General features: G+C 44.1%; 1 pseudogene; it reads left to right on the forward strand.

Moving 5' to 3' along the window:
• Positions 1–642: 642 nt before the first annotated feature.
• On the forward strand, positions 643–8,926 carry LOC114630987 (annotated as a pseudogene).
• Positions 8,927–9,212: the final 286 nt, after the last annotated feature.

The following is a 9,212-nucleotide window of genomic DNA, read 5'->3' on the forward strand; positions in this document are numbered from 1 at the left end:
AATGGATGTGTTACTGCGAAGTTGATCTAGGCAGGAGCTGGCTACAAGAGGAGACATATCACAACAGTGGAGAGAACAGAGGCTGTGCACTCTAAAAGCGACAGAATTTCAGTGTGTTTTATTGAAACAAATGTAATCTAATAGGTAGAGGGCGCATGCAGATTGTAACATGATTGTAGGAATAAGGGACCCTGGAAACAGCCTCAGGAAACTGAGTCTTCAAAGCACAGGTGTTTTAAGAATGCAGGTCACACCTAAAGCTTCTGTATTTGCCCATCTCTCCTGTGACATCCTACTGTGACCTTCTCATAGAAGCCATCGGGCTTCTCCAGTTACAGCTCTCTGCCCATGTGAGGGGACAGGATCCTGGTATCCCACATGAGCTCCAGAATTCATTCTGTGCTTTTCCAGAAGGTCAAAGATAGAACAGAAACAGCACAGGGAACTTTGCCCTGATTCCTGGCCATTGCCTCCTATCATTTTCCCTAATCACTTCTCCTACAATAAGAACTAGATCGACCACAGGTTCCCTACCTACATATTTTGGTTTAAATTTCTGCCTGAGCAAGACTTACACATTCTGCTTCCTGTTTGTGAAACGTGGTCCTCCTAGCAGCACAGACTCAGGCCTGAGAGATGACCATGCCACGGAACCAACTCCATAGCTGGCTCAATGCTGTGTTCTTTGGGCTCCTGCTTCTTGTCCATCTTCAGGGTGAGGCTCACTAAACTAGCCATGGGGAATGACTGAATTTGAAGCTGCCAAGTTCTGTGAGTCAGAGCTGAGCTTGTGGAAGGGAAGGCATGGAGGGCAGTTGCTGATAGAAATGACGCATAGTGGTTCTCAACCTGTGGGTCATGACCATTGAAATCCTATGGTTTTGATGGTATTAGAACCACCCAGACATATATTTATTTTTGTTACAACTTCCTAACTGTAATATTGCTCCTCAATGGTTTCTCAGCTCCTAAGAGCATCAGAAATATGTTTTCCAATGGTCGTTATCCACAGGTTGATGACTGGTACAATAGTTAAAAATATTAGAGATGTGCCAACCAATTCCCCAACAAAAGCACACATTTTGTGGACCCACTAGCACCTAGAGGGTCAGAGACATCTAAGATTCCTCTATATTGAAGAAAAAGTTTAGTATTAGGAGCTCTGGAGACAATAGCAGACAATTCAAGGAAAAATATGGAGGTACTTTTCCCTCCTCAATATTTGGCTATGACTGTAGCTACTACTGAACTTTGGATAACAGTTCTAATCATCATGAATTCATCTGGTTAAATGGCTCTGAGTCTGTGACCTCTTTGACAAGAGAAATGCTCTGGTACCCTTAAAAGGGGTAATAGGAAGGGTTCCTGGTCATAAGGGTTAGGGTAACTCCCACATTCATACCCCATAGGTGAACTGGGGGGGGGGCTGGGTCCCTTCTCCTGTGCCCTGATAACAATACGATGAGAATCTCACAATCTGCTGGCAGCTGATTACAGAAAACTAACCCAGATGGCATCTCTCCACCAGGTCAGGACTCACCAGAGTCTAACCCCATCAGAAACACACACACTGCTCAGATCTGAGTCAGTCTGTCCACATGAAGGACACTAAATCTGTTGTCCTCAACTTCCTTGGAATTCCCTTTGCCAAGCCTCCTGTAGGACCTCTGCGCATTGCACCTCCTAAGGATCCTTAGCCGTGGAGTGGTGTGAGAGGTGGAACCCCACAACCAGCCATGTACGTTCTGAGACTCAAAGGGTTTCAGGCACTGGGGAGACTGTACTCTAAGCTCTGGGCCATGCTTAAGTGTCTCATCCATCTCAGCTACACAGCAGTTTCCTCTCTTTGGGGATGAGTGCCCCATGCATTTTTCTGGTGATGTGCTAAGGCTGAGTAGAACAACTGAGCCAGGCTTCAAGGTCAGAGCTTGGCACTCATAGAGAGCTAGATGCAGGTACTATTTTTTCCATTAATTTATTTATTCACATTACCTCTCAATCCCAGTTCCCTCTCTCCTCCCAACCCTTCCTTATATAGCTTCTCTTTTATCCCCCTTCCCTTCACCTCTAAAAAGGGGGAGGTTCCTTACAGTGAAGCAGTGCACCTTGGCACCTCATGTCACTGCAGGACTATGCATATCCTCTCTCACTGAGGCCAGACAAGCTGGCTGAGTTAGGGGAATAGGATCCAGATGCAGGCAATGAAATCAGGGTAAGCCCCTGCTTTCATTGCTGGGGACCCACATGAAGACCAAGGTGCACATCTGCTACACATATGCAGGGGGCCTAGGTCCAGCCCCTCTATGCAATTTGGTTGGTAGTTCAGTCTCTAAGAGTCACCATGGGTCCAGGTTAGTTTGTATTGTTGGTCTTCTCGTGGAGTCCCCATGTCCTCTGGGTTTGCAATTCTTCCTCCAACACTTCAAGGCTTCCCAAGCTCCAACTAATGTTTGGCTGTGGGTCTCTGCATTTGTTTTGGTCTGCTGCTGGGTGAAGCCTCTCAGAGGACAGTTATGCTAGATTCCTGTCTGTAAATCTAAGCTGACAGAAACAAATGTAGCCCAAAGCTCCAAGGAAATTAGAGGAAGAAATGCCTCCAATGTGTCTGAATAGATCTTCTGAAAACAGTCCAGATTATTACTCCCTAAATTGGCAGGAGTTGCTACTAGATTCATTTATGTCTGTCTCAAAAAGGACGTCTGTGTATCTAGGGAAGCAGTGACAAATATATAGATGTCAACAGTGTCTTCACATATTGTTTCATTGTGACAAGTCTTTGACCAATACAGAGGCAACAAGGTCTCACAGTGTGTCCCTGTGAATCCACTACCTCTGCAGATACTGTTTGTTACTTCAACTATACACACATAGACCTCCATGGAGATGTGGCTGAGTGGCACATTCATTGGAGTTGAGTTCACAACAGTCTCCCAGAAAGACAAGTGTACAGAGAAGTAAGCTCCAACAGCATCCTGACATGGGGCACCAGGTAGACATGGCTGGGATCCACAGTCATGAATTTCCCACTCATTTTTTACCAGAGTACTCTTGAGGACAGACACATGTATCTTCCTATATATTGAGGTATACAGCACCATTCATGCAGTGATAAGAAACATATTTATGTACGTTCAAATCACAGTGTGTGCCTTGATATCCATGTGCACAGAAGCAGGAATAGCTATTGATTCCATCCTGACACACAACCCCATGGAGCCAAGGTCTGAAAGCACTCTCATTCTGCTGTGTCTCACAAAAACCTTCCAGCATATCCAGCAGGGGAGATGCAGACATGCTGCTCAGAGTTTATGTGCCAGGTGCCTCCATGTTGGTAGGCACTCCATCCATAGGAGTTAGTTGCACTCTCCAAGGTCAACCCACTCTACCTAGGATGCTAGTGAACTGCAGGCACCATTGAGAAGAGCAAAAATAAAATTGTTCACAGATTCAAATTAAGTCCAGTGTCCTCTCCCTCAGTAGGAGGGATATCCAGAAATGAGTTAATGTGACCTATTAGATATTGGTCAACCCTGAATCCAGGAGAATACACTCCAGGTCTCTGAGGAGTGCAAAAGTGATCAATACTTGCTAACTCCACCTTCACGGTCACTGTGACAGCCTATACAGCCATGTGCCATTTACGAGGGGACAAGTGTATGTAATTAATTCCCTCTGGAGACAATGCAGGCAAGAGAAGCTCCCTGAGAGTCTGCACATGTAATAAAGGACTACCCCACTACCCTTTAGGGCAGCATTGCCAACTGAATCCTCTAATACTTGAGTGAGTCCAACACTCCAATATGGGGATCTTAGATTGTTTTCTGCTGCTGTAATAAAGCACTGACAAAAGCATCTTAGGGAAGAAGGTACTATTAAAGGCTCCAGAGTACAGTCCATCATTTGAGTAAACACAGCGAATCAAAACTACAGGAGCTGCTCACATCACTGCCACGCTCAAGAACAGAGACTAGAGAATGCTTGCATGCCTGTTAATGCTTAGCTTGATTTTCTATTCTTATACCATCCCATGAACATCACTACAGAAAGCCAATCATTTCCATATGGATACCTAGATGTTTCTCTATCCAAGACTCAGAAAGATAAAAACCCAGGCTCCATATGACTGATGGCCTCCCTAAAAATCTGTCTCTAACACAGTTTTCACAGGCCCTGTGGCTGAGAGAAAATGTCCACACTCACACTGGGTTTTGATCACAATCTGTGTCTTGGAGTATCTGCCTGCTCTTTCCATTAGGTGCCTGTAAACCCTTGAGCTACTGTATCCAGAGGGCCTGAAGGAGATGAAACTGAACCTGTTTCCCTTCTCTATGTCTGATATGCCTATATCTCAATGTATACACACCATCCCACGACCAGGAGGGCTCTAACCTACCAGTGAGTATCAGGCCATGTACAGCTTGGGGAGAGGGCATTTTTGTCAAGATGATAAGAAGGGACAAACCTGAGTTCCATTGCAGGGTGGACCCTGATGAAAGTCTTAGCTTACTGGGGTCAAATGCCATCTCAGCTACACGATGTAGCTGAAACCTGGGTATGGGACACAGAGCACTGGAGCACTAAGCCATCAAAAGTTTCAACTCTTTGATATAATCATAACTCATTCTATAACTTGTGCTCTGACGGACCACTTTAGGGGCTCAAAATTGCAACACTGAGGTCACCCAAGTGTATACTTTTCGATTATCTGTTGTGACAATGAGAGTTGATCATCCTTTGTATTTTTAATCTGGAGAAATATCCATGGAGGTGCCTTTCTGTTCCAATGTGAAGACCCTGAGAAATGATGACATCACTCTATACATAGAGGCATTAATTCAAAGTGAAACACATGGTGGGAATGGGCACTAGTAGCTACTAGGGGCCCGTGGCTCTGGCCAAGAACCTGAAATCCTGAGGAGTTTTATGTATTTTTGTAGCTACACAGAATCACAGTAGCTGGTATTCTAGTAAACAGACCAGAGGGCTAGGAGTATCCTGGTATCTCTCTTGACTTCTCAAGGTGATGGTATGGATCCATGGTGGTGGACTGGTTGCAGGCATGGCTTCCATGTATGATGGGTCCACACTGGCAGCTACTGAAGATGTGGTCATGGTCATTATCCAGTTTCATCTTGGTGCCTTGTGCTTCTTTAGGTGAGTCAGGGGTAGGGCTGGGAAATTGTTGCTAATCACAACCTAGTCATCCCTTTGATCCATAACCCTTCCAATTCTCAGCACTGGAGACCAGCATGCAAGAGGCAACTGGGGATACCTGGACCAAGTGGCTGCCCTACACTGGGTCCAGCAGAACATTTCCCACTGTGGTGGCAACCCTAACCTTGTCACTCTTTTTGGTGAGTCTTCAGCTGGCACAAGTGTGTCTTCACATGTTCTGTCCTCCATGTGCCAAGGACTCTTCCATGGAGACATCATGGAGAGTGGAGTGGTGCTGCTGCCTTACCTTATGTCAACACCTCTGAGATGGTCTATACTGTAAGTGCTCTCAACTCCACTGCCTATGCCTTTACATTCTGGTACTCTGGTGTTCTATTCATTGGGGAAATCAAGGACCCTGGAAAACAGCCTCTTTCCAATAAGTTCAGAGAAACTCAGGGATTAGCATCTACTTACCTCTACTTCATACTAAGTAACTATGTTATCTGAAGAGCAAACTAGTCCTTGACACTTCAATCATCGGCGAAGTAAGTAAGCTTGTGCTTGGAAGCTGTTTCATTGATTTTTAAAAGTCCTGGGAGTGCAAGCCTGAGGATGTAAGCCGAAACACCCAGAATCCCCAAATAGCTAGAGATAATAAGACATAATGGTAAGATGTTCCTCTGATCCAGTGGGAGCCAGAGACTAGAGAATCTCTGGATGTTCACAGACTAGCTAGGTAGTCTACGCAGCAAAAAAAATAAAAGATACCCTGTTAAATGAAGGGACAGGTAGACTGATATTTTGTCCTCTAATTTTCATGTACAAACCTTGACAAACTTATTCCTTCCCTCATATATAAAATAGAAAAAGGTCGATGGAGAAAACAAAACTACCCTGAACAAAAAGAACAAGTATGCAGGTAGAAAGAGTCCTGCTTCCTGGCTATCACCTTTGAGCAATAGGACAATGTGAGCAACATGTATTTATTCCAATCCACACAACACACACTATAGTGTGGGAATTAGGCACAACTGCATTGACTTGGAATTGAGAACTCTTCTTCATGCTTGTTTCCTTTGCAGACTGTTGCCAAGCTCTCTGGATGTGAGGCCATGGACTCAGAGGCTCTCGTGCACTGTCTGAGGGGCAAGAGTGAAGCAGAGATTCTGGCTATTAACAAGGTTGGCAGAATTGTGTGTCTGGGAGAACCTGGTGTACATGATGTGGGATTCTGAACCAAAAACCCTTCTTTATAGGTTTGGGTTCTTTCAGTCCTGTGTGCAAAATGAATATCAAGATAGGCTAATCTAAGTGAATATTCTCCTCCAGGGTGAGCAGATCACCCTGAAACTAGTGAGAAATGAGAAAAAGGTAGAGATTACTCAGTGGATATCAGGATATTTGTTTCATTAACCTTCAGCATTGACTTATAATGCCTCACAGATCTTCTTTCTGATCCCTCCTGTGGTGAATGGAGAGTTCCTATCCAGGCATCCCAAAGACTTTTGGGCATCTGAGGATTTTCACCCTGTCTCCAGCATCAATGGTGTCAACAATGATGAGTATGGTTGGACAATCCCCAAGGTGAGTCACACTTCGAATCATGTGGGAGCCTAGAAGCTCATATGCTAAGCAGATGTGTTGATGGAAATGGAATACATCTTTAATTCAAGTCCATCAGACATCACACTTAAGACTGTCTTCTGCCTCCCAGTTCATGGGCTCTCCTCAGACAATAAAGGAAGTAACCAGAAAGAACCTACAGGCTGTTCTGAAGAATACAACAGCAGAACTGGTGAGATGTTTCTGGTCCTGTCAAAATAGTCGGATCCCTCATATCTCTTCTGACTGATTCCCTATTAAAGAAAAGAAAACAATCAGTATATATGTATGATTTAGTATGGGATTACCTCAGGTCATGAAACTTTTTACCTATACACTATGTCTTCCCTGGTGCTATTCTCCTAATACTGAAGGCAATTGCCAACCCACAACGTGCTAATTTCAATGTTCCTGATCTCCTTGGTGTAGATACTACCTCCTGAGTGCATTGATCTGCTAATGGAAGAGTACAAGGGGGACACTGAAGATCCCCAGACACTCCAAATACAGTACACAAAGATGATGGAAGACTTTGTGTTTGTGATCCCTGCACTCCAAGTAGCACATTTTCAGAGTGAGTACATCTGTGATAAGGCTTAAGGGAGCAGCTCTGAGATGGGGGTCATGGGTGAGCACTGTGGAATGCAATAATGTCCAGGTCTCCTCATGTCTAGGTTAAGAGAGTGAAATTGGATACCGAGGAGAAAATGGGTTGCTGATACTCTATTGACCTAACAAAAACCACTAAGTTTGGAAGGCCATGGGCACTAATTAGTCAAGAGCTTTTTCATAGTTAGTGCTCCACTATGGGGCTCCTTTCACCATTTAACTTTTGTGATTCCTGGTTACATTTTATCAATGTATCTTGTCACCACATATGAATCAGAAAAAAATTCAGGTGAGGGGCCACTATGTCTCTCTTTCCCCCCCTCCAGCTTCCCATGCCCATGTCTACTTCTATAAATTCCAACATCAATCCAGCTTCTTCAAGGATATCAGACCGCCCCATGTGAAGACTGACCATGCTGATGAAGTTCGTTTTGTCTTTGGGTGCTTGCTCTTTGGAATGAAATGTGAGTCTTCATTATTAATTAGTTTAACTATTATTATTATTACTATCATTATTATTAACATAGATGAATGAGGTTCCAGATGACTTCCTGAGTGAATGCTAAGCTCTCAGTCCATTTGAGAAAACCTAGATTCTGGGAGAAACCAAAATCAAATGTGTACCATATCGTGGCCCAAAAATCTATGAGTTTAGAATCTGCGTCCTTCAGAGTCTAGCCTGTGATGGAGGATCTGACAGCACATTGGAGGAAGAATTCAGTTAGAGGCTCGCATGGATCTTTGGCACTGGATAATGAAGAAGCAAGGTAGCAAACTAGTACTTTTGGGTCCAACAACAGTTGGGATTGTGAATGTTTCATGAGGTGGCATATACTTGGATTTTTGTCCTTTTCATGACTAGAATTGACATCACTGAGGAGGAAAGGATGCTGAACCAGAGGATGACAAAATACTGGGCCAACTTTGTAAGACATGGGTGAAAACACACCTCTTTCCCAATATGTCAGTTGTGTGTTTCTATCTAGGGCTAAATTCTGGATGTTGATTTTCTTAGCATGCATGAATCTTTGATCTCATGATGGAGTCTTCTCTACACAATATCCTATTAACTCAAATACTTTGTAGTTGTCAGATACTGGCCACCTCATGGGGACTTAGCTGGTGGGGTATAGTGCTGTGGTACTGCTCTTTAGATCTTACCTCATAGAGTGAGACAAAAAAGAGCTCATGAAGTCTTCCCCTACATGAAGCAGAAACTAGAGAGTGACACTTGTATGCACATATCACTACTCCTTTCCCACCAGTCCCCTTAACCACTGTCTTGCTTGTTCCACTCTCATGACCCAAAACATGGGATCAGGCTTTGGACCAGACTGATCTCATCCTTCTATGCTTGGTGCATATCCACAGGAACCCTAACAGCCAAGGTCTACCCTACTACCCCATGCTGAAATAAAATGAGCAGTATCTACAGCTGAACACCCAGACTGCTGTGGGCCAAGAGCTGAAGGCCAGAAGGCTGCAGTTCTGGACCAAGTCTCTGCCCCAGAAGGTTCAAGAGTAAAATAGATCTAAAAATATGCACAAAGATATGTAGTACCCTTTGTGAGGAATGGTGTGTGAGGTTGACTGCTGAGGGAGCCAGCTTCAGTTTCCCAGAACATATTGATACCGGTGTTGATTCTAATATTCACAAAATCTCCATACTTGTCTACTTTTCTTATTTATCACAAATTCTCTGCTTGTGGCTCTTTATCAACTCAGGTCATCTTTGGTTAGACCCACTTGATAAATGCTCCCATAACCATGGACTTGTGAACCCCACAATGTTCCATCTCCTTTCAGAGTTCACTAGAGTTAGGCCCTTTTATCCTTGCTTGCTT

Source organism: Grammomys surdaster, unplaced genomic scaffold (genome assembly GCF_004785775.1).
Source record: "Grammomys surdaster isolate TR1022 unplaced genomic scaffold, NIH_TR_1.0 349, whole genome shotgun sequence".
In the NCBI taxonomy this organism is placed as follows: Eukaryota; Metazoa; Chordata; class Mammalia; order Rodentia; family Muridae; genus Grammomys; species Grammomys surdaster.